A 26,832-nucleotide genomic window follows, 5' to 3' on the forward strand; every position below is an offset into this window, starting at 1 on the left:
GACCCTGGGGGCTTTTCTAGGCAGCACAGGGCATGAGACAGCGGTGCCCCCTGCATGGGATGCCAGTCGGAAATCAATTGTAAAAGCCATTGTTTCAAAATGCAAACATTTAGCATGAGTTCTTTGTCACAGTTGAATGAACAATGAGCACCACTGTAGGTCTGATCACCCTCCGAAGCCTGCTTAGATGTAACTCCAGTAACTTCAAAGCACCACAGCTAAATCAAATTCATCTTTGGAACTAAAGAAAAAAACAAAAAACAAAAAGTCTGTCATTCTAGTTGACCTCTTTTCTGGTCAGTAGAAATTTCTCATATAACCGATTCTGAGTGAATCTTGCCCTGTGTTAGAGGTAGAAAAGAAATGGTTATGCATTAGTCATCATGAACCTCATTGTTTGGCATTCAAGTCTGGACAGCCTTGAGATTCATTTGGTTTGTTGTGATTTTGCTGCCATATACCTTTCCTGCTCATAAAAATGTGCCATGTTGTCGTAGCGAGCACCTCAAACACCTTCACAGAAAGGATGCTACGTATGTTGGATGAAACCTTAATGGGAAGGTTTATTCATGCCTCTATACCCCGTTTAGACTGTCACATAACAGATGAATTGCAGTAGCCAATGCAGAACTGAGTACTGTGGAAAAATGGGAAGATTGAACGGGGAGATTCTTACTTGGGCTTGGCAGGTGTTACTATGCAGGCTTGTTGCAATTCTCCAAGTGTTCTGACGCAAGCCACAAACAAAACGATACCATGTATCTCTTTTCCTTTTCTTTTTTTTTTTCGTGTGCAAAGTGCTCTAAAGGTGGCCCTCAACACTGACACCAGCTGAACTCTATGTCACGTCATCAGCCAGCGTTTTAACTCATGACGATGATGGATTGTATGCATGGGCAAGCCAAGTTCTCCTTGGTCAGTTTTCAAAATAATTCTGACAGACGTATAATAAAAATAATGGATGAATGTGTCTCCATTTAGCCCGTGCAGCCAAATGTTCAGAGGTTCTAGGACCCCAACATCTGAATTGTATTGACTGGGCCAAAAGCTTAAACCTTATGTTAAATCTATTTACACAATATACAGTTTTTCTTTTTTGGTTTCTATGACAATGGGTCATGGTTTATGTGAGATCAGTATACTCCAGAATGGTAATGTGCTCATCACTGATTGGTGGATGGTGGTAACAGCCTAGGTGATCTGTCATCTCATTGGTGCACAACCATGAACTTGTGTACATTCTAGCGCAGCATACGTACTGTATATCTAATGCTATCCCTGTTTAGTAGGTACAGCCAAATAAGTTAAATAAGTTCCAAAAACAGGCACATCATACTACATTCAAGTTACTTCTGCTGTTTCCTATTGTTCACAAGCGTAAGAACCTACCAACTTCTAATAAATTTGGTGAGAAGTTAATTTTCTGAGAAAAAACAGAGAGAGAGAGAGAGAGATTGATCTTCTTAAAATAATTTCTGCTGTCGTGGATTTAAATGATTGTTCTTGCTTTGTGTAATTAATCTTCTCGGGTAGAATGAAAGGATGAGTAAGTACTTCAAAGAACGGTGTAAATGATCTGAAGGACGTGCACTTTTTTTGTCCAGTCTGAGTGTGTAGCAGATTAGGGCCCTGCCACTTTGTCTGTTATTGATCCTCTCGCTACCCAAAATGTCAGACTTGTAAAGCCACTTTCCTCTTTGTGGAAGGAATTGGTTTAATGTCTCAGGTCCCATTTATTCACTGTATTTTTTATTTTTTTTTAGCAGCTAGCAAAGTCAGCTACTGGGAATTGGGGACATCGCTGAGTGTGTGCCAAACGCTAGTTTGAGTGGAGTCACCTTGCGGTCTTTCGGCTGAGGAGGCAGAGCGGGCGTCCAGGCACGTGCCTGACTGGAACGACAGGGCCGAAATGTTTTGGTCCCGCCTCGCGTCACATCCATATACTTACATTACCTCTGTCAGGCCAGCGCATTAGGCATTCTGCAAACGTCTGCCTGATAAATGTGACCCCAGAGAGGTGACCGCGTTCACATCACAGGACATTACAGAGATAAGCGGTGGAGCAGGTCTCTGTACCTGGGCTGGGACATTAATTATGGCAACTCCATCAACTCCTTAGATAAGGCAACAGATTAGACAAAAAAAAATTCAACAAGTGCTCTGCAGCTGCGACGAAAATACCTGCAGGTGGGCTGGCAACTCGGGGGTTTTTCTTCTTTATTATTATAAGAAGCATGTGACTCTCTTTGTAGTCTCCCCCCAGTGCTGCCGCTTGCAGGAGAAGAGGAGTGCTGGTGATGTGCAGGCCCAGGGAGTTATGGGAGATCTCTCAACACTTCCAGTAATTACTCATACAGGCAACCTGTAACTCCGCGTCGTGCACCTGCTCAGCTATCTGGCGAGCAGAGGGTGTCTCTATGCTACCAGGCTGATAGGAAGGAAAGCCACCTGCCTGTCACATGGACCACAATCCTCTGCTTTATGCAATTTCTGTGTCCTTCCCTCTGCTGTAATAGGCTAGTCATGCTTTGGTGTTATCCAAAGGCAGATTATTTACAAAGAGCTATGCTATTTTGCTCAACTGTCCCCGCGGTGAGGACACTACACAGGAAATTCAAGCCTAACATGCTGACATTCACGATTAAGGACGGCCCTCCATAACGACCCGCCTTGTCCTCGCCTTTGCATAATCACCCAGAGAACGGCTCGCCTTGCCTATAGTGCACTGCCAGTGATATACCACCTGAATGGTGGCAGTGGGCACAGGGTTCTGAGAACGGGGAGATCGCCTGATTTATAGCCCCGCCCCTTTTCTTTAAAGGTCCGCAGACTTAAAGTTGTCTCTTATAACTGCGTTTATTTATGAAGGATGTCACTTTACAGCTACAAACAGTCCATTTCATCTTCTCCTGCCCTTCTAAAAGTTTCAGTTCCTGATAAACCGCACTCAGTATCGGCAACTTAGAGAAAGCTTTTTTTTTCTCTTAAAATGACAACACGTCATCTATATATAGCCTTTAAATTGCTCTCCGATTTAACTTTCCCTCGCACAGCGTGTCACACGTTGATGCTTTTGACATCTGCCAGTTGAAAGGAACAGGGCCTCTGCGCTCTAAGGATCGAAATTAACTTTGTCACACCATCGAGGGCTTGATGTATGCTAATAAAGAGGCCAGGAGAACATATGCACCCTTGAAAATTTGAAAGTGACAGAACCCTGTCAGATGCAGCTCCCAATGCATCAAAAATAAAACCTGCCGCGCTCGCAAAGTTTGCACGGCCGCGTCTCGTCACAGGAGGTAAATTCGCAGAGAAGTGGTTTGAATTCTGAAGCATCACATGCGTGGGGGGGGGGCGGGGGGGGGACGGCCTGCCTCTCCAAGCGTTATTAAAGTAAGTCTGCATCCCACACTAACAGAACCAATGGGTATTTCCTCAGTCGATTCTGACGCTTCTTGATTCATATCGAGGACAGCTTGTGCTGGTCACTGAGCCTTGGTGCTCTTGCTTGGATTTGAAGCTATGCTTCATTTGTACATGAAATGTCTCGGTACTGGCAACAGTAAGGTCCACTGACGTTCTCTTCTAGTCAGAGGGGGGCTCTGGGTCGAAGAAAAAATTCTGTGTCGTAGTTTACTGAAGGGTCAAGGTCTGAATGTGGACTCGTGGAATCACCGGACCGTCCACACATCTGTGAGGGAGGCTTCTCAGAGGTCCACACATCTGTGAGGGAGGCTTCTCAGGGAAGGTGTCAACAGTAAATGGCCTTTTGCGTAAACATGCCTGATTTCCCCGACCTTGCACTCACACAGTTTTTTTTCAGGGTTAATTATCCCGTTTTTACAATCATGGACTTCAGCGAAAAGCTCCAGGTTCTTAGAACTCCAAATCAAAATCATGTCTGTTCCCCCGGCCCAAATCTCCATACGCCTCCACCTGAAACAAGCAATGGAGACGCATGTTCCAATGTGAAACACATGCCATCCACACGCAAAGCACACGCGATCGGGGCCGATCTTAATGTGCGCTGTCGTTTCAGCCCGTGCAAAGACGTTTATGAGAAAACGGGTCTCTGGTCTCGTAAGGCTGATGACAGAGAATTCAAACACATGGCACCACGTGGAGGAGAGATCGTGGGCAGTTGGTTCAGAAATTCTTTTGACATTTTACACAGAGAAATAAAAAACAAATGCGATTTTTAGGGAATGCCCCAGCATGCATAACTGTGCTTGCTCCTAACATTTCTGCTAAACGAATACAATATGGGTCAACAGCTGTGCCTCTTTCGGTGCCTGTCCTTACTGCCTACAGCAGTAGCCTTGATAAGACGATTACTAATCATTCATTACTAATATGAATTTCATGAATTCCTCTCCTAACCCGATGCCTATTTCTGTTCTTTAAATGTTCTTATGCTGCACTTATTGGCCCTTGGACAGCCTTATTAGGTTCTAACCTTAATAGTTATATGTGTAGTAGTATAACTGTTGTGTAGCTCCTGCTCCAATAGTACTTACACTTGGTTGGAAGCTCGGCCTTGCCATGTATATGTCCAGCCAACTCTTTGACAGCATGAATGTCTTGCAATGTATTAATTGCCTTACTTATATATTGCTTTGCACAAAGCATCTGCTAAATATGTAAATGTAATATCCTTTTCATCACTTGCACAGGTACACACACACATACACACAGTTTTGTAATTATATCCTTGTGGGGACTCTCCATTCATTTCTATGGGGAAAAGTCTAATCCCAACACGACGACCTTAACCCCTATGCAGCCCTAACCTTAACCATAAGTAATCAAACAAAATACGAGACTTTTGCCATTTTTACTTTTTTGATTACATTCACGGATCTTTGTGGGGACCTGAAAAATAGTCCCCACAACATCAAAATAACAGGTTTGTATTATATTGTGGGGGACATCCCCACAATGTAATATAAACATAATCCACACACACGTTTCTATTCACATATTCATGGGGACCGTCCATTCATATCTATGGGAAAAACCCTAATTCCAACACTGACAACCCTAACCGCTACCCATCCCTAACCATAACCATAAGTAACCAAACAAAATACAAACAAGACGCATTTTCATTTTTCGATATTACAGTCATAGATTTTTATAAGGTTGAGTTTCCTTTTGTGGGAGCCGAAAAAAAAAAGTTTTTATCCCATCGTAGGTGCATTTGGTCTCCACAAAGTAATATACCGATATGCATGACCCACACACACACACAGAGAGAAAACACAAAAATTATATACCTGTGTAAATATCCATAAAAATGCATGTCTCAGACCTATCTAGACCTGCGTCCTGCATGATAAACTGGGGCAACAGCTTCTCCAGGAAGGGAAGGTCGTCTTTGTTTTCAACAACGACACTGGCTGACGTCCATGAGGGCGAGGCTGCACTGCTGGGCCCGGTATTTGGAGGGTGCCAGCATGTCTTCTGGGTTTGCAAGGTGACACTGGGTGGGCTTCCTGCTTCACTGATATGAGAATAGCATCACTTATTGAAAAGGCGGCCTCCCTAGACTTTGCGCCAACATCAGTCGTGACCTGCTTTGTCGAGTTCCTGCCTCGGGAGGAAACAGCAGTATGGTTGAGACAAAGTTAAAGGTGCTAACTTGTTGGTTTTTTTTTACTTGTGAGGCTGGTGTTCCCTAAAGTAGGCCATGCATATACAGTAGCTACCTTCTAAATAAAGACTAAACGTTGTTTGAAAAGACTCACCTTTTCCAAACCCCACCACTCCACTTTAGAGACAGAGTGTCTAGTAAAAGGTTATCAGCATCTCATCTATCATACCACGCAGACAAAGGGTATGACTATGTGCATTTGACTATGTGCATTTTCCATGCCAAAAAAATAAGCTAAATGGCCAGAGACAATTTCAACACAAACAGCTGCTCCTAGCAGCATGTTCATCATTTGAGGATCACAAATTCATATATATCCTGGCAGCTGCAGTCAGAACCTGCCCAGGTCCTGGTAGCCCAATTTACAGCCCTGTCCTGCTCAAGTTGCCAGGCACGCACAGTGTCTAAGACGATCTTTAGAGGGGACATTGATGGTACCAGCCTTTGTTTTTGCAAGGAGGAGAACAGAAAGAAGCATGGGAGAACTAACATTTGCTATGAATGAGGTTCAATGAAGAGCAAGGAGGCTTTAGGATAGTTTGCCGGCATTGTTGACAAGTGTTTCAAGGCGGCTCAGGAAAGCAAATGTCATTCAAGGTGGTCCCGTTTTTGTTCACGTTTGTCAAAACAGAGAAGGATACTCACTCAGTAGCCCAGCAGTGTGCTTTGCCCCTGGCGCTGACTCCTGAAGCTGGATTTTGAGGAATTCAAAAAATCTGAGAAAGGCATATCTCTGTGTTACAATCTGGGGAGAGCAAGGGGAAGCTGTGTATCAGGTATAGTCGGGAATATTGTATTTTTTTTCTCCCTGGAGGGGTACGGGCTGCTATAAAGAGCTTCCTGTACCTGCTCCAGTGTCTGTAGCTCATTCTTCACTGGTGTCTTCTTCACAAGTTCGGGGGGGGCGGCGAGGTTGAGCCTGAGGTTATAGGGGGAGGAAGGAGAGGTCAACAGGATAAGTCTAACAACAATGACATACTGTATAGGGGTGTCTTTCTTCAGCATCAAAACCTACTGCTTTGCTCCTTTTAAACATGCCATTAAAAACGGGCTTATTGTATTCCTTAATTGGAGGGTTGCATGGGGACCCCACACCTCCTGGGTTGTGGGTTCGAATCCTGCCCTCACTGTATTTCCTCCCACATCCCAAAAGAACTGCTGGTTAGATGCTAATCCCATTCTATCCAGGATGTCCCAGCCCTCATTTTCTGTGCATTCTGGGATATGTTTTAGTCTCACTGTGACTTACAATACCAAGAATGCAAAGACCGTACTGTACTTGTGGTCTTGGCATTAATGGTCTTGCTAACTTTTGGACGCAATGAACCATCGGACTGGTCTTGTGCAGCGAGGATGTAACTGATGTATCCTTGATATTTGGGGCAGAGCAAGACCAATATCTGGGGATTTGAACCATCCTCTGTACTTGTGTTGTTAGTGTGGGAACTGGTCTTTGGCGATGGAAGATGATGTAAAACTGATATACAAAAAAACAAGTATGGGGAAGTATGCATATTAAGATTGACCCAAGCAGTTATGGAAGGTGGATGGATGGATGTACACTAAAGCATGAGGGCAAGATCTTCGGATACTACAAAGTTACCATTTTCGTGGATATATCTATGCAGGAAGCGGCAATGGTTGAAACATGGATGTCACATAGGGCTTGTTGTTGTTTTTCATCTGGAGGAGGAATGCGGTAAGGCTGCACGAAGATGGAGTCTGACAGACGACACGAGGGAGCAGCAACGTTAAATCGGTGCTTAGAAAACACCTGTAAACTACAGCTTTGATTATTCCTCAGCCATGGTGAGGAGCAAAAGGCGCGAGCAAATCGCGAGCCCGGTCGGTCACACACCCAAACGCCGACGTGGCACTGCTTCCCGCCAGGTCGTCATCTGGCAATGTGCAACATGTGGACCTAGGCCCACTGCCCCAGGGAGGGGCAGAAAACATGCCCTAAGTAACAGGCCCATGTGATACGCTGAACCAAGGCTATAGATCTGGTTACGGATGGTAGGGACACGTCCCAACGATATTCTTGTGTTTAGGGCGGCGGGAGGTTCGGGGCTGATTTGGTCCCTACTAACGTTGAAACCAAACCTTGTGCTGAACCACTACTTTTCATGTACAGTTTTGAAAGTGGTGAAATGAAGAGTGCTTGTCAGAGGTGGATAACAGTAGCAGTAAGGACTCTTTTGCTGACAAGATTTTTGCCATAGAAATGAAAATCCACTCGAATGAGATGTGAATCTGAAAACCCTGTCCAGCATGTTTGATTATGACTGTGTCGGACACTGTGAATTCTCTTTAAAGGAATAGCTCATATTGGATAAGAAAAGCATTTTAATTTTGCAGTGTCATTTGTCAGAGTCAGCTCTGGGTACTGCATATACTTATATCATTCTCTTTTGCTGCATGAACTTTGGAAAAAGACTTCCTAAGGAATGGGGCCTTCATTTTCAGCCACCTTGGGCCTGGACTGGGAGAGGAAGACTATGCTGTTAGGGCAGAATAGTGATTCTTTATTAATCTCTGTGGGGAAATTCTCTTTTTGCCTACCCCATCTTGCCTTCCATGAGAAACATAGATACATGTACAGGTAAGAGCAAGCTTGTGTTGGGGGTCACAGCACACGGTTGGCCAGCATGCAGCATCCTTGGAGCTGGAGGAAAAGGACCTTGCTTGAGGGCCCATGGACATGTGACTGTTCTACTGAGGCTGGGGTTTGAACTGGCAACCTTCTGGTCACACACACAGAGGCTTAACCCACTGAACCACACACCCCCCCTCACCCCCATTCCTGCCACATGTGACGACTGAGGGTCGGCACCCGTTATGGGTTCGCCGAGACTGCCCCGGCATACAGGGACCACTGTGCCCCTGCACCAGGCCGTTAAACAGACCTGGACCCTACTGGCCAACCGCAAAAACGAGCAAAACCGTACATACTGAGCCTACTGTACTGGGGACAAGGAGCTCCAAAGCTGTGCGTCACAGTAGCCATTTGCTGTTTAACAATTCAGCCTCTGATCTAATTCTCATTTTCATAATTACGACCCCGGCATTCGAGAAGGTGGTCGCGTTCGACACAATTCCTCTCATTCCATAATGCGAGCGGGGGGCGGGGTGGGGGATGGGTGGGGGGGGGGGGGGCGAATACATTACGATCCTCAGAGTGTGTTACTGTGGCCGCTCTCATTACCAATCCCCTCAGGTCTGCGGATGACAGCGGTGGCATTGATGCGTTGCGGAGGTGGGACATGAGGGTGGAAGCCAGTGTTCAAAATGAAGAATGAAACCACCACCCCCCCCCCCACCCTGGCTTGGAGATCAGACGTTGGCCCCACTCTTATCTTTGAACTGCTGTGCTGTGTCTGATAAGCGGCCATGTGAGCTATTCAGGATCCCAGTGGAGATCGCTGCATTCCTGCCGCCATGCCCCCACCCCCTCTCAGAAGCCCTCCCCTTCCTGGCCGACACAGGGTCACATGGTCTGCCGCCAGGAAGCCCCCAGAGCTACACCCCCGGCCTGACCGTAAATGGCCTTGCCCCCCGTCACCCACATCCCCGGGTCCCATTCCTCCGCGGTCGACTCCTACTGCAAGCAGCCATGATTAGTGCAGACGGCAGCATTTAGCTTGCATGATACCAATCATCCCCAATTTGTTTACCTAATCACCCTCGAGAGCCGACCGTCCCGTTATGCGATGTGATATGAAATGGCAAATGGGAACTGGAGATCCGTCTCGTCGTTAATGCTGGAAATCGTGGTCGATTTCAGAAGTGTCGTTTACAGCCTCGAATGCTGTGAGGAAGACTCAAGTGAGGAAGACGAGTGTCTTGGCCAAGTTTACAAGTATGTGCCTTTGGTCACGTGGGCTACCTGCAGACCAAAGTAACACAATATTTTTCTCTAATCAACTACGTCTTTTTCACAACTCCTTGACTAAAAAGAGTAATTTAAAATATTATCAAGACTTTTAAATAAAAAGTGCAGGACAGTGACACAAAACAGGTTTTTTTCCAAAAATATCATAAAAAACGCTGCTACTTGCACAGATACAATAAACCTGAAGACATTGAATTTATCCAACTTTATTCAATATCTCAGCCATTTTATCTCCAATTCCTTCTCGCATTGGTCCATCTCTTCACCCTTCAGGCTGCAGTGTCAGGGATTTTGTTCTTAACAACACGGTTTCCACCCAGTGACACTGAGCAGCCCGAACTTACAGGAGTGTCTATACATGATGTTATTTGATGGCAGGATGAATTCTGTGCAGGACCTGGGAGAAAGACACAGCTGTGTCCAGACACGATCACCAGAGAGAGCCATCTATCAGCTGCACACCCTGAGTCTCTGGCCTGACCTACATACTCGTCCAGGTGCTTCCTTCTGTATGCGTCTGATTTTTTTTAAAGAAAATCTCTAGCCAGTGGACAAACTTTGAGGGCAAACAGCGTCAGGCACACGTGAATAGGTGAGACCTTAGGTTTATTGTTTCCTGGGTGGTCTCTGTGTGAAGAAAAGACTCAGAAATGCAAGCCTCTGTGTAAGTAAGGGCAAGGTTAGTCTCTATTTAAAATGGCCGCCCTTGTTTTTCTTCGTGCCGCTCCTCTCTGGGCAGTGGAATGTCTAAATACCGAGTGTCAGATTAAAGAGCCCCCCTCCCTTCCCCGATGACAACGATTCAGAAGCATGACTGCTCAAAACTACAGAAACTGGGAACATGGAGGCCCAAAGGTCTATCTGAACACGTGAGTCTGTTTGGGTAGGATTACATCTCTTGCGCTGGATTATAGAGGTGCCCCTCACATTGTAAGGGAACTGGTCAGGATCAAATATGACAGAGGTGCTGATGATGAAAAAGAAATTCAAAATAAAGAGATAAAAAGAGAAAAAAAAAATTCTGAATCCATTGCTCCATTGCCTTCCGTTTGTGTAAAAATCCCTGTTCCCCACGTTTTTTTTTTTTTTGTGGTTGCTGCAACAACAATGTATATTCCGGGAATTTGCCCTTTGATGTTCACATTCGGTAACAGACTTAAAGCGGAGGAGAAAAGACGGGGAGATAGAGACGGGGGAGAGAGATTTTGTGGTTTGCTTCTTTCGCTCCCTGGCAAGGCATCTGACGTCTCGATGCAAAGACGAAATTCTGTTTCGCCTGTTAAAGCATCCGTCAAACCGCGCACGGTTTTCATTCTCGGCGGTGGCCGTGCTGTTGTGAAGGGCGCTTACATGCTTTTCAAACAATAACAGTTCAATACATCCCCCAGCCTCCTCCGCCAAGGCCTGCACACGGCAGCACATCCTTTATAAATCCTTGAACCAACTACAAACACAAAGCATTTACTAGGGGAAAAGGGGCAGGGGGCTATCCGGCAGAACGCAGTAATTAAAGTGGATCTAACGCCGTTTCGCATTGCTTGAAATGAAGGTAGTAGAATTCTCCTCTCCGCTTTCTAATTTGAACAGCCTTTGGTTGGCGTGGGCTGCCATTTAACGTCAAAACAATGCCGCCACAAAAATTAGGACAGTAACCACGATGGCGGCTTGTGAACACGTTTCCTAGTTGGGGACTAGGAAAACAATCCCTTAGAAGCCAAAAATTTGCAGCGCTCCTAGGAGACTAGACTTTAATGTCTAAAGATTCCTTGAAAAATTTCCTGGTATATTCAAGCATATTGCAGAATCATAGCTTAATACCCATTGCACTTTTTCAGCAGTCCTATGATTTTTTTTTTTTTTTTAATTCATATCACTAATGCCTCTGATGACTGATGCCACCCTGGCCTGTGTGAGGGTCTCTGCATTATGATGTCCATCCCAAAAAACAGAATGTTTCCCAGGCAACGCTATTCTTCACATAGAAACAGCTGTGCAGGGACAGCAAAGTGCTGCTTTTATGGCCATATGAGGTGGGCGTAATCTTTCGCCGGCGTAGCAGTGCTTCCGTTAGCCGCTGCGGCACCATCCCGCCAGCTCGCTGCCGTGATGCGGGATGACGTGCGACTCGCAGAGCGCCGGCCTGCGCGGGAGAAGTTTTCTGACGGAATAATTTATCCCGCTACGGTGTCGCCTACAGGCACCTTCTCATGCTGTCACGCTACATCTCCCTCGATTCGCAACAGCGCTAATTACACAAAATTACGATGCACACTTCCCTGGCCTCCTTGCCATATTCTAAGTCGAGCTGCCCCATAGGGGAAGCACTTAATCTTATCCAGGCCTAATGCTCGACTAATCTGCAAGGGAGAACATGTCAGAAGTAATTCGGAAGAATACACATCGCTCCAGCTTCTGTTGTCTTTCCACTGACGCTGGCTTTTCATACAGTAACAGTCTTTCTCGTGCATGTCGACCCACCACATGGTTAGCTACAGAGTGCGGTACTGAGACTTTTGATCATGTGATCAGCTTTCCACCCTATGAGGTCAGCTGACACCCCCAGAAATGGACTCCTGTAGGTGATGGAAGCCCTGACGGGGCTCAGGGTTGGGCCTCTCATTCAGAAACAGTATGTCCTGCCCCTCTCCACAAATTGGCCAACCAGAACTTTGCAATCATCTTAACGCACTGGAATCTCCACCACTAATAACACTCCAGGTCCATATACAGTATACCACACAGGGACGGGTTGTGGGAGGGATGCAAAAGAAATAATCACAGCAAGAGCAACGCAATCAGGGCTGTTCTTCTGAAATGCAAAATATTACAGGGGGGGAAAAAAAGGTGAATCTGAGTCTTTGCAAATAGTCCTTCCTACAGGCAAAGCTTTCTGCCATCGCTGTCTGTTGCCTTCAATAACTGCAAATAAAAATGTCTGTTAAAGGCTCACTGGTGACTCCACACACGTGTGGCCAGCACACCCTTACTCAAGGCTAAATTGGAAAATGAGAAACTCATAATGCACAAGTACTACGGTCCGTAAAATCAGCCAGTGTGGACAAACGAGGACCCGTCGGCCAGGAAGGCAACCCGTTCTGAGTGATTTATATCGGACGGACTGTGTGCTCAAGACAGAGTCAACACGAAGACGTTAATGACCGGAGACGACGAGGACTGAACTCCGCTGCACAGTTGCCAAGGGCCCGGAAAAACAGCCGGCTCTCACCAGCAGCTTGACGAGTCTGTGAAACGGCCGTTTCATCCTGTGAGGCATCTTGCTTGTGGTCGAAAAAGAAACTGGCAGCTCTTAAGGCTGGCTTACAAAGAAACTCGGCCTGTTACCATCTCCGTCATGCTGAGTGTTAAGTGTACAACAACAAAGGCTTTGCAGCAATGTGCGGGAATGTGAATTAGAGTAAAAGGGAATCAAGCCAGAATGATTCATCTATTTGAATAATATTAAGGAATTGCCATCTATATGATCAGTACATCAACACAATTCCTCTGATAGGGAGTGAGACCCAAATATCCACAAAGGAGACACACCTACGGTATAGTTTGGTCCTGTATTTATTGCATTGTACTCCCAGAATCCCCTGCTTCTCCACCTCCCTCTCTCATTTATTTCTTTTAATTTCTTATCTATTTTATACATGACTGTTTAGGTTCAGCAGGATTCTGTATTACCTGACCAGCAACTAAAAGAAACAGTGTCGTGAAGCCTCACAAGAAATCGAATTACAAAAATAATTGAAGCATTCGACAGAAATACAGAATAATAAATGCGATACATGATAAGCGATTTCTGCCTGGATAATACAAGTTCTGATAACTATTATTTTAAGCCAGTTCCCATTATTCTTAGGGTTTGTGTGATAGCTGCAAAAACATCACAGAAATGTCTTAAATGTTGCAGAGATTAGCTGGCTTAAATCATGGAAAGTGCGATGAAGACGGCGGAGATCACAATCCCCCGTAGGCTTTGACTTGGGAGTGCCTGCCTAGGTAGCAACGGCCCGGTTCTGCCACCTTCAGCAATGGACCCGTGCGGAGTGGATACCTTTTGAGGAAGGGTAAGGTTTCACGGTGCTGCATGGGACACTTGAGAGTATCATAAATCTGAGAACATATGGATACATTAGCATGTTGTTTTTCTGCTCCTAAAATAGAAAGCTCTGCAACGGGTTCGAGGATGAGAAGGCAGACCGAACACGGGGCATGGCTGCCTGAGAAAATACTGCCACGTGGATCTATGGGGCGCCAGGCACACGGTGGCAGTTTAAAGAGCCTGAAATGCAATCAACGTTGGCCCAGATGAAAGCATGAAAAAAAAAACAAATCACTTTATCAACACGCAAACAGCTCCCACACTGTGGACCAGCTTCAGACACATGTTTGTTTTTGGAGAATCATCCTGCTAATTGACAGCCACAACAAGGAGAATGTTTGGCCCCCGTGTGCCTGCCTGCCTGCCTGCCCGGTTACTGTAATCGCCACGGCGATTTGTGTTACAAAACATCAAATGCGCTAACGTCTATAGGAATTTGCATTGGGCCCTTTGATCTCCGGAATTTTAAACAAAGCATGACGTGATATGCAAAAAAGCGTGAAGGTTACACCCCCGGCCAAAGCTACCTTTAGCGAGCGATTGAGATTATTGCAAAAAAAAAAGAGAGAAAGAAATATGATAGACAAAGAAAAAGAGGAGCATCATAATTCAGCTGTGATCTCAGCCAATGTCAGTGGAGTATTATAGAGCCCAGTTGTGGTGTTCTTTGCAGTTACGAAGATCAAAAAACAGGCGACAGGAAAACAAGCTATGAGCTCGGCATCACATCAGAGGAAGGAGGGCGGCATTTGGGTTTTTAAACTACTCTTGATACACGGACCATTAGGAGCCTTGGACAGATGACATTTCAGATTTCAGTTTTGCAAGAGGAAGCCAAGGCGAACTTGAATCCCCATCCAAACCACAGGTAGTTTCCTATTTGAGAACTTCCTTATAGCATAAGGGAGGTTGTATTTTGTATTTCACCAGTGATTAATTTTTTTTCCTTCATCCTTCTTTAGGTGTAAACAACAGAGAAGAAAGGAAATTTAGGTGTAAACAACAGAGAAGAAAGGAAATGTCTCTGTCCAAAACAGACCCCAAAGTTTCCTCTTTATACATTATACACCCTGATGCTTGTGGACTTTCAGTCAGTGATTAGTTTGGTCTGTCGGAGTTGGCATTCAGCTTCTAGGGCTCATTACAATGAAGGCACCAGGTGAATGGCCCTCGGAGCCTTCTCCTCTGACAAATCTCCACACATGCGAGCACAAATATGCATATGCACACATACTGAAACACAGAGCAGGTGTGTGAGAAAGAGCGCAAAGCCTTCAACATGTAGCAACTCATGTGTAAAGGTGATTGTGGTTGGAATATGATACACTGACTTGGGCCTGTTATGATATTCTGGCGAGGCGTGGTACAGCGGTATTATAAATCCATGAATATGTCAACATGTATTTCCATGGAATGCAAGTGGTGCAACGCTTGAAATTCTGGTCGAAGTGTCCGCAGAGGATTGTGTAATTAAGCTGCTCTGCAACTGTACTCTAGCAGAATAAGCTCAATAATGAGTGATGGTGCACCTCCAGGACAGGAATTTTTCAGAAAATAAAGCTCTAACGCAGCCGCTTGCGTGACATTCCGTCAAAGAGTCCCGCCTTGAAGTTGCATCTTGCACATTCGCATAAACAGGCACAGTCCCCAAATGTGATCTATGCAAACTCATACTCTCTCACACATACACACACACACCCTTGACTGCATTGCTTGCCGTTAGAGTGAGTGTGCATGTGTGTTTGTGTGCCTTTGTGGGAAGGGTTGTATGATGCCTTGTTAATGCAGGTATCTCACACACGTTGTGCCGGTTGATCATCCCCACATCCGATAGCTGTGCGTATCCTCCGTCTTCCCGACGGACCCCGGTCTCTGACAGCCCCTCCTTTGCTTCCACGTTGTACATCATCTGCACATAGAAGACACACCTCTATAGTATCAAGGGCACAGATCAGGGATGTGAGGCTTATTATCACATCAATGGCTGTGCAACAATGCGTACGGAATCCCTATCGCGTCTCTGTTCTTTACAATGTCCCTGGAAGGAGGTATGCAGGTCAGGAGGGGAAGCGGAAATTCAAGTGGAGAATTACATCATCAGGTTCAGGTCCACGCTTCTCCTGAGGTTTTGTTACAGTCATACTTTTCGATACCACTGGATCGCAACTCGAACCGCAGCTTTTGGCTTTGATTCACAAGGATACAGGGAGAACTTAAAACGACATCCATGAATACTCGAGTGGAGATAGATCGACTCAACAGGCATATGGTAGAAGAGTGTTTAAACAGCTACTCGAGACGCTAAGCTAATTAAATCCTTCAGTTCATGTACAGTCTGGTGTTTTTTTTCCTTCTTCCCTAAGAGTTTCACTTTTAATTGAAATGAGGGTGGCCCCCTCAGCTACTCACCTGGCTGCCCATACTGCATGGATCCAGCAGGAGCTCCATCGCAAGCAGGAAGTGCCGTGCCATGCATCCGAGCGCCTGTAGGGGGCAGCCTGCCGCACGCGTTCCGTGCCTTTGGACGCCTGATGTGTGGGATGAAGCATATTTCACTCCCCTCCACTCCCACACGGCTCCAGGCCTTTGCTCGGAAACTCCGCGCATTTTTCATCCGAAAGGGGTGTGTGTGTGTGTGTGTGGGGGGGGGGGGGTGGGGGTGCTAAGGATGTTAATGACAAGTTAAGATCGCTGTCCTGCGCTCCAAATCCGGGCCTAGGATCTGATTTAAGTGACAGGACTGCTATGCCACTGCAGGCCACAGAAAGAAGAGACAGCATGAGTGCTTATGTCATCATCTGATGCTGTTTATGTTGCTATAAATCATATCAGACTCTTCAGCTGCGGGCGTAAACAATACAGCACTCATTATTGACAGGTAATGTCTGTTAATGCCTGTCAAACAGAAAGCAGATTACATGGAAATATGTTTTATATACTTTGGCCATGAACACTGTGTTTAAGCTTGGTAATGTAAGGTAGTTAACACGATGTGTCCTTGTAGGCATGTTTATGTGTGAGGACACAGACTGGGGCCCGAACTCCAAGCAGGAAGGATCAGTTTCGGCATCACAGGGAAAGTGCGTATCTTGGCTGGACAATGTCTTTTTGTAGTACGTCACTGGATTATGTCTTAGAGTGTTACTCTGAGAGGTTGAGCAACAGGGACACATTAAAAGGCTTTTTTAGGGAAAAGCATATCAATTAATCTGAAGTCTGTTTTTTTTGTAGGGGGGGGTGGAGGGAGGGAAACATCCCTGACATCATTCTAATTCTCAGTCTGGTGTTGCTTCTCTATCAAGCATCAGGGAGGAGTGAAAGCTTAGGAACAGCCCGAAACGGCAGGCCTCTGTCGCTCACATCGCAGTGCGCCTCCGCGTTAGCGCGGTTCTACACGCCGGGATGGCAGGGGTGGGCAGCCACTTTGAAATCCTCCGTGAGTCAAAATTAACATTTTATTTAAGCTGCAGCCAAAAAAAAAAAAGCAAAACAAAAACTAGGACAGGGTACGGCTCTCTGCCTTGGTCAAGACATATAATCGTTTATTGTGTGTGAACGTGAGGGTAACAGAACATGTTTATTGTGTGGGAGCAGCTGGAGCCACTGTGAGGGCCAGATTAGCTTGATTTTCTCAGAAGACCCACATAAAAGGTAAATATATGCCCATTATTATGTTAACATCAGTATTCTTTGTAATTATTATTTAGCAATACGAATTCTCCTGTCTAGTTTTCAGCCTGAAGGAGCATATGATTTTTTTGTTTTGTTTTTGTTATTATTATTAAAGTATTTCTCTCCTCAAAATCTGATTTTTTTTCCAAGATAATTGGTCTGCTGACATTAATGTAATGCTCTACGGTTTCAGTTAGCTTAGCGTAGCCCTTGAAATCCATCTAAGCATGCTGGGAGCAGTATTTTATTTGTTGTTTTTTTTTTTTAAGAGATTACGCAATGATGTATGTTGTAACTCAACAGCAACCCTCTAATTTGTAAACGTCTAAGCACTTTGTGACAATTAGAAGACAACTGTGTATGACTTATAGTGCAGGGAAATAATAAAAATGTCAACTATATTTTTATGAAAGGCTCGAACTGGACAATACTGTGGGAAACAATGCTTGTGTGATCATGTTCCCAGCATGGATAGATAAAACAGGAATCGACAGATGGAAAATGGGAATGGCTCCCTGTTACCTGAAATCTTGATTAACATGAAGGATGTACAAAGAAGAGGCACAAGGACAGGTCGTGAACGTTTTTGAAACAGCACATCTAATCTGCCTTAATTGGGGAATACTCATTAAAAGGCACGAAGATGGGGGGGGGGGGGGGGGAAGCACACTCACATTGCATTCTCTTGCCCCCTCCATAATAACATATGGCTTGGAAATGCTTTTCATTTTCTTTTTTTAAATTGGCCCATTATCTCTGAAGGTCTGTACTGGTCCAATGTGGCCTCAGTGTTTCTACATCGAACATGCAATTATAATCATTGTAGCAAAATAATAATTACTATGCAAGGGGAAATTGTTGAAAGCAAATACTACCCCAAATTTTTCATTTAACTCTGTATTCATTATTATTTTGATTATTTTAAAATTTACTACCTCTGGAAATATTTTTGCTAATTGCCTCCTGATGTCTCATGAAATCTTTAGCCACGACAGCATGAATACTACATACCATAACGAAGCTGCCACGAAGTATCTGTGAATATTTTTATGACACTTTTACAAATTAAAATCCCCTAAAAGAAGATATTAAAGCATATTTGCTGTTGATACGATTTTGTTCATCCAAATTGGATGCATGATCCGTTTTGACTATTCATCAAGTGGTTTTAATCTCAGAGGACTTTGCGTATAAGTTCACAGGCAGTAAAACCCATAAATATTTTTAGTTATTACATAACGGTCTTCATACTACTTTTTATTCCAATGAGTGGTATCTTAGGCCACAGTTCAGTTAAAATAAACCAAATTTGGTTACCATATTCCTGAGCTTCTTTATGACCTTGTTAAGATTTTACATGGGCATACGCAATTATGTAACATTTTCTTTTGGAACCCCCCTTTCCCTCCTGCCAGTTCTGCCGTTAGCTGACTTGATGCTTGTCGGTCACTGACCTTGCGTTTCTGATCACCGGATGGAATAGTGTCTGATGCACAAGTAGCTCCAAAATGGCTGCCGGTGCCCTATAAACAAATATGTATTGACTCATTATAAAGGAGGTAATGGTTTTACTCTTTGTCTGTGTTTCCTAAGCACAGACAAGATATCAATAAACGTTTTTTTTTTTTTTGGTTCTACGCACAAATCATTATCATCGATATCCGTATATCGAGGTAACTTTGCATGCTAGAGACAAAGCTCACTGTGAGCCATAGCGTTGGTCTAGGTGGGTATTTTCCTTGATGGGATTTAGGAGGAAGAGGTTAAACGTTCCTATAGGGGTTCAGGAAAATTTACAACCACACACACATACAGAGGGCAAGCCCAAGGAACAGAAACTAACTGATTTATAGACATTCAGATCTTTACTTAGTTAAATCCGTTCAGTTCAAGCAGATTAAATCTAATGTTAAACATATGGCTGAAGCGGAGGGGTTTCTTCAAAAGCAAAATTTGATCATGATGGCATGCTGTGTGTGGAAAAATACAAGGCTGCCCCCACCTCCACAGTTTGGTCCAAATGTTGAACTGAAGTGAGCAGCAAACCTTCAATGTGGACATAAAAAAAAAACAGGCATTTCCATACAAATCGTTAGGGAAGCAAGATTTTATGTCTGAATAAAGCGGTCAAAGAAGGCCAGAGTGCAAAGGAAAATGAGATTGTGACTCATTATTACAGATGTTGACACCCCTGGTCCGAGTCTGACCACGTCAAAGTCACCTGATACCACAGGCTGAGATTCTGGCTTTGTACTGGCCCCATGAACAAGCTATTGCGTATCCCGTATGCGACCTACAATGTAAAGTGGGAACTGAGATTATATGTAATACAAAATATATCCATACATTTTCCATAAAAAGGATTATCCAGTACAGGAAGTACACGAGGCTGGGGTGCCACTCCACCAAAGAACACCCGCAAACTGCAATATGCCTAATTCAATAATATGGGGGTGAATTCCATCCATCCATCCATCCATCCATACCAATTTATCCTATACAGGTTTGGGGGGAGAGCAAATTTCATATAACACATTAAAAAAGTCAAATATGAACCATATTAATTAATAATTAAAAGTAGGATATTAATTATGGGCATAAAATCAGTAGGTCTTTCACATTTCCTAGCCACCCTTCCAACAAATCAGTGCTCTGTCTGTTCGTCTCCATTTATTCAGCCTATATGTGTTTTTCTGGAGGGATTGTTATATTACCCAGAATAACGGTACTACTGACAATGCAACCTGGGCCTGCTTGAAATCAACAAAAACATTCAGAAAGCAAGAAAACCTCACTTCAATGTAAAATCATTCCATTGTATTTGTATATTAAAATGCTTTGTGGCGGCCACTTATGATTCTGGTCAATCTGTAAAATCTCAGCGAGATTACCGACGGACATAGCCTCACACCTGGCATCTCTGGAGATATGTGTTTTCATTCGCAGCCAGATTTTCTCCTGCACAAGGGAGCGAGAGCGTGCAATTTAGTCAACAAACATCAGATGGTTTGGGTTTTTTTTCCATCTGAGGTGCACTCGCATGAGAGTTAGCGAAAGTGCACATTCTGACTGCCAAATAAAAGCCTGTCAGACGGACAAAGTGGGGAGCATGTTAAAGCCCAGATCAGTCACGATGCGGGACTCTGTGAACTTTATTTAGTGGTATAAACTCAGAGAAACAGAAGAATGGGCTCCGAATCACCGGTTACATGGGTGAATTTGTGCCGTGCTATTGCACAATGCTACAAATAAACGATGATAAAATAAGATGGAAGAAATAAATGCTAAATATGTGGGCAGCACAGAGTTTGAACTTGGTGGGTGACGCACTAGAATCACGCCTCCAGGGTGCACTGTTCAAACCCTCTGTGTCTGCACTTTGCATGTCTCCCCGTCTTCGCATGTGTCGTGGTCAGGTAGTCCCGAAACATGTGGTTCAGATGAATCAGTGTCTCTGATATGTCTGTCGTGTGTAATTGATTGGCACATCCTGCAATGGACTGGTATCCGGCGAAGGGAGCTTCCTGGCTTCCTAGCACAGCTTCCAGGCTCATTGTGACCCTGTACCATCCATCTCTCAGCCCGTCCATTTTCTATATCTGTTTGCTATGTTCAGGGTTGTGGGGGTGCAGAGCCCATCCCAGAAGCTATGGGTGCAAGGTAGAGAACAACCCAGGGCAGGGCCTTCACACGGCACATGGCCCTGTACTGGATAAGTGATTATAGATGTTGGATGGATAAAATTTTAAATTTTGAATTACAAATTCCAGTAGGCTTGGATGCTGTGCCTGTGATTGGAAGGTCACTGGCTCAAATCCAAGGTACCGAACCCCCAATTCCTCCAGGGACTGTGTGACCCCACTTTCTCAAAAATGTATGTCGCCTTGGATAAAAGTGTTTGCTAAATTAATGTAAGTGTAACGACATAATATTATCAATGGATAATTGTTTGCTGACGTTCTTGGGACCAGTGACTGAGGCCCCCGTGTGCCTACATGCAGGGATATATCCTTTCCCGCAATGTCAGATTGCTACATTGTGTGGTGGGTCAGTTGCTACAGGAAAAGAACCTTGCAGACATGCTCGTTGTCGGAAGTTTAGCTGAGGAGAACTCCCCTCCTGACACGCTACCTAGGAGAACCGGGGAAGTGACCGGCGTGACAAGTGTCACCGGCGAAATGACCAGAGACACCAGGTGTCAAGGCTGAGGCAGGCCTAGGTGGCTGACCCGCACCCTCTCTCTGTTATATCTGTTAAGGGGCCTGAACAGATCATCCGGCCAGATGTCAGATGACCCACGGGCAGGTGCAAAAGAGCTCCCATCCTCCATGAATACCGGCTGCTTATATCCCTGCACTGTGACATACACACAGGGCATAGAAGCATTGCCAGTGGGTTTACTGTGAGATGGGTGTAGTGTAGTCTGAACAGGAGTGGCCAGGGACAGAGTTGACACTGGTTTGACAAAAAAATATATATATACTCTCCCTAGAATTGTGCCTAGATGAAATGTGGATGTGTCAGTAAAATCTCTCAGGGGTTAGCAAAGATGAGATCTCCAAAAAAGAAAACGAGCATATATGGTATTTATGTTAAACATACTGACAAATTTCTTTTATCTGAGCCAGGTTTATTTGCTCCAACAATACAATCAATACATTTTAACTGGGGTGTAAATAATCCTGGTGAAGGGAAGGGAGAAGAGCTCTCTGAACAACAAAAAAAAACCCTAAAATAAAGTTTACCTCTGAATATTTTGTGTGCTCTCGTTACTATCCCTCCTCAATCTGCTTCAATCTGCTGTCTGTCTGGAAGAAGAAAAAGAAAAGAGAAAGAGAAAGAGGGAGGAATGGGGGAGTGGGGGGGCAGAGAAAAGGAGAAACATGAGACGGGATCAGCTCGCAGGAAGTGCATGCACAGACACTTTGCCGTTGACCTCTGCGCCTCTGCGCTCATCTGCATGCTTGTCGCCGAGGACCTGGGCAGCATGCCAGCTCTGATGCCCTCTGTGGCAGCCAGAGCCACGCAGGGGTCTGCCTTTGATCAGGGGCCAGCTATTCATCACTTTAAAAGGGGGGGATCAACCTCTGCTGCCAATTATTGCAAAAACATCAAGGCCTGTGTGGAAAGAGAAAGAGAAATAGAGGGAGGGAGGGAGAGGGAGGGAGAGACAGGGAGTGGGAAGGAGAGACAGGGAGAGGGAGGGAATAAGGGAGAGACAGAAAGAGCAACAGTGAGACAGGGAGTGAGAGAGAGATGTGGAGAGGGAGAAAGAGGGAGAGACTGGTAGTGGGAGGGAGAGACAGGGAGAGGAAGGGAGAGATAAGGGGAGGGAGGGAGAGTCAGTGGGAGAGAGAGAAGAAGGGAGGGAGAGGGAGTGAGAGAGATTGGGGACATAAAATAGGGAGAGAGAGGAAGGGAGAGATGGAGTGGGAGAGACAGGGGAAAGGAGGGAGAGAGAGAGGGAGGGAGGAAGAGACGGGGAGTGGGAGAGAGAGATGGAGAGAGACAGAGAGACAAAGAAAGAGACAGAGGGAGGGAGAGACAGAGAGAGGGAGGGAGCGACAGGGACAGGGAAAGGAGAAGTTAATCAGGCTGTAAAGATATGAGGCTGGCAGAGGGAGCTGGTTATCTGAGAGCATGTTTGTCCCTCTTTGCATGCAGCACTAAGAGCAACCATAATGCATCAGTGTCACTGTGGCCAATGACAGAGCCTCACTTTTAGGAGTGCGCGGTGTGTAGGACCTCAGCTATAAAAATAAAACAAAAGATCAGATAAAGGCAATTTGCACGCTGCGAGAAAACACACGCTCATTAGCAAAGTGAAAGGAAGAAAGAAAGAAAGAAAGAAAGAAAGCCAAATTAGAGCCAGAGCGCTGATTGTTCACATGTTTTTCCAAGCCTTCAGCTGGCCTAAGAATCCAGTAGAAAATGTCCAGCCCGATTCTGAATGTATTTTAAACTGCGTAATATGCTTACAACAAGCAGTAAAAGGGATTATGCTGTTTTCACTAAACGCAAGCATTTTTTTTTTCTTGGAACCATACAAAAATCTTACAAATACAGTCCTAGCTACTCAAAAAGTATAAATGTCATTTTAAATTAACCACCTGTATTTTAATTAAAAAAATGTTCCTTTTTCATCTCTAGGATGCTAATTTTAGAGTTATTAACAAAAAACAGATGTTGATTTTCAGGTGGTTAATTTAAAATGACAGAAACACTTTATGAATAAAGTTTTTAGGGCTTTTTAAAGGTAATTGGAAAGTGAAAATCAAAACAGCCTGACCTAAATATTTTAAAGTATATTTCTTAAGAAGTACATAAACTAGGCAAGGGAAAAAATATGACTATGTAACAAACTTGACAACAAGTATGTGTATATAATGTATATAATGTTTACAAAAATCTGCTTGCAGGTGTATATTCAGTGTGTGGAGATTTTCTCAAACAGCAATGTTGCAAACTTTTATTGTTAGTCAGTTTCAGGTTACATTTATCCATAATTCATCCCAAAATACACTAATAATTCATCCTAAAATCTTACTATTTGCTTAAAAAAGTAAAGCAAATAGTAAGATATTTATGAGCTGCAAGAATAATAAAAAAAAAACTTTAGTTGCCTTTAGTGGAGAACCTCACAAGATCTTTTGATAGCAAAGCTTGGCTTGACCCCCGTTAGAGTCTGGTTGTTCATGTGTGAAAAGCTTCAAATGAGTGGTGTGTGATTTCATGGGACTTACTGGCTAAGTTTAAATGCAGCTTCACTTCAAGGCACTAAAGGATACCTGTGGTAGAAGTGTAAACATCTCCTTTTCCAAAGAACCATTGTGTTTTTGGGCTTTTTTTCAGGAGGACAATGAATAAATAAACAAAGAGGCTGGAAAGAAGGAATAAATAATTGGCCGTTACAGCATCAGGGATTGACAGATAGGTACATGTATGAAGTATGACAGGCACACAACTAGACAGACCCCCAGGGTCCTAACAGACTGAGCCCTTGAAAGGTATCAGCGCTTCCTGTTCTGCACTCTTCTGTCCTGAGGCCAAAGAAACCAAAGGTGGAATAATGGAGACATTGATCACCTAGGATGAGGCTCTATCTCTTTGAATATCCCTCGGAATGTCTTTTGGTTGTTGTTGTATGTCTCGAGAGGCCCATTCAGCCGGGGATTGAGAAAGCAAAGCAAAACAAAATGCCCCCTCCGGTCTTTTAAACACTTGCCATTCCTTCTTTCCAATCACTGCTATTGTTGCTATAGAGATTCGTGTTTCATTAGGCTCTGTACTGGGGGGGCGGTCAATCAATTACTGTGTGGCATGATCAAAAAGAACCCATTTAAAAACCCAATTTTGCTCTGGAAGGATCTGGCTGCCATATCTGCAGAAGGTGTGTGTGTGGGGAGGGGGGGCGGGGTGGCAGAAATGCGAGGGCAAGAGCAGAGTTTGCTTCCTGGCGTTCTTTCGATCATGCAGAAATATTCGGCGCCGTGTTCAGACAGGAGAACGTGGAGGCGCAGAAATGTGATCTAGCACCATGCTACGAGCTGAATTCCATTAACGTGCGGTTTGCAGCCGAGTACCTGTGTCCCACCAAAGGCATTTAATGCTAACGGCGCTCCGAGGAACTATCAGAGCCTACCATCGCTAATCCTTCTGGAATGGAGCACAAAGACTTTGAAGTTCGGGGAAGAACACTGTTATAGCATTTGGAGGCAAGACCGCACAGCGCTTGCGAAAAACTTAATTAAGAATCTTTAACTGGAATCAAGCCAGACGCCAAGCCGTCACGTGCTGGGAAAGGGAAGACAATGAGAAAATTACACTGAGCACGCCTGTGCCAAGTCTGCAAGTTATACACGTGGAGACAACAAGAAAACAGAGACAGCTAGCATGGTAATTAAGGTATTTAAAGTGCATGTCAGTTTATCAAAATGCAGGAAGAAGTGATTCTGGCCCTTAACGTTCAGAAGGAACACCGTGACAGACGTTTTGGATCTCATCGCACAGAGGTGCGGAAAATGAAAAGCGTTTCTTCTCATTATTTAAGAATCAAAGTAGGTGACATTCTCGGATTTTCAAGGAAACGTGCTCGAAACTTGCCAGGCTTGAAGCGGTGCGGCGTTTCCGATTGACGACCCGCATCGCTGCGCGAGAACGATTTGTCGGCTCAGATCTTCAGCCCCGGCGCTCCTTCCAGCTGCCGCTTTACCTTCGTCGAGTCCCCACGTAACAGTAATTAGAGAGGACTGTGCTCACGCCGCGGCCCTGGTTCAAATCCAATGTCGCTCCAGGAACGCGTGCTTTTCGGTCGCATGTGTGACATCAGGAATCCTAACCGCTATCGCTAACGTGCTATGCCTAAGTGGGGGGTCTGGACAAGCCACTAATATATGGATGCCAGCAGACTTGGGCAATTACACAGCTCGTTTTACAATCCAGGAATCAGAGAGTATATATACAGATATCTGATGAACAAAAGGCAGAGTAGAGTTTTTATTGACTATGGCCAGCATGTCTTCATATTATGTGGTGTTTTGGAACTTGGAACTGCCCCAAGTGGAGCTGGTCTCGATGCCGTTCAGCGTCTCCAGGCTCTTTTCCCTGCTATGTCCTGTGGGCGACACCTAACACAAAGGCCTGTTGCACCTTCTCCATGGTTTGGTACCCATCAGCCAAAGCTTCAGAATCTTGCTCCTCAACAAGGGGTGAATCTCAATACCAAGATAGCAAGACTGGTCTCGCTAACTTGGATTCCTAGAATGAAATTGGGGTGCAGTGAATCAATGGGATTGTCTCGTTCGATGAGGACGCAACCAATATTCCCTTGATAGTTGGTGAGGGAGCAAGGAGGCCAGCATGCGGGGATTTTTACCGTCCTCTGTACTTGTGTACTTCAGTATTGGAACTGGTCTTCGGCAATGAAGGATGACATAAAACGGGTAGACGAGAGCATAAGTATCAAGTATGCACATTGAGATTCACCCAAGGTCTCGAGTTCTGCTTGGAGGGATCAAGCGGCATCTCTTCTGCCCAAAACCCAGAGTGCTTTTGGGGCTGTGCAGTGATAGATGGAGCCAAACCTTGTCTGCGTTCACACGCATACTTAAACCAAGGGCTCAGGTTCTATCCATACTGTAATATATTAGGGGGTGGATTTCTGGAGTAGCAGACAGGAGAGTGGAGCTTGTTCAGTGGGTATTTTACTAGCCAATGAAGAATAAGAAGAGCAACATGGTGCACTACTGCAAAGTATGCACATCACATGATGAAAAGGACGAATCAGATGCCATTAATCCAGTCATGACGTGTATCATTTACTCATCTTTGCCAATGCAAGGGAGACGTTCCTTGCCCATGTTAAGGCAATTCTGATTATGCAAAAAATTTGCCGATGGACCGAAACCAATTTCTGGGGACAAAGGAGTTAATTTTAACATATTATTTTTTAGCTCACTCTTACTTTTTCAAAGGAATTGTTTTTTTTCTATTTTTTTTTTATGAGAC

General features: G+C 44.7%; 1 protein-coding gene across 7 annotated transcripts in view; it reads right to left on the minus strand.

Moving 5' to 3' along the window:
* The window catches only part of LOC111848373 (axin-2), an 86,886-nt gene that overhangs the window by 35,563 nt on the left and 24,491 nt on the right, over nucleotides 1-26,832 (minus strand). For 4 of the 7 annotated variants that reach the window (XM_072712164.1, XM_072712163.1, XM_072712168.1 and 1 more), the window contains exons 4-10: nucleotides 22,071-22,133; nucleotides 19,328-19,371; nucleotides 18,780-18,848; nucleotides 16,063-16,181; nucleotides 15,455-15,562; nucleotides 6,500-6,572; nucleotides 6,299-6,369 (exon numbers count right to left, since the gene is read on the minus strand). The gene's annotated coding sequence lies outside the window, so the exon portion shown is untranslated. Of the gene's footprint in view, nucleotides 1-6,298; nucleotides 6,399-6,499; nucleotides 6,770-15,450; nucleotides 15,563-16,062; nucleotides 16,182-18,779; nucleotides 18,849-19,327; nucleotides 19,372-22,070; nucleotides 22,134-26,832 lie in introns of those variants that run through there. The other 3 variants (XM_072712162.1, XM_072712165.1, XM_072712169.1) reach the window with 3 other exon arrangements.

The sequence above is a fragment of the Paramormyrops kingsleyae genome, chromosome 5 (genome assembly GCF_048594095.1).
Source record: "Paramormyrops kingsleyae isolate MSU_618 chromosome 5, PKINGS_0.4, whole genome shotgun sequence".
Taxonomy (NCBI): Eukaryota; Metazoa; Chordata; class Actinopteri; order Osteoglossiformes; family Mormyridae; genus Paramormyrops; species Paramormyrops kingsleyae.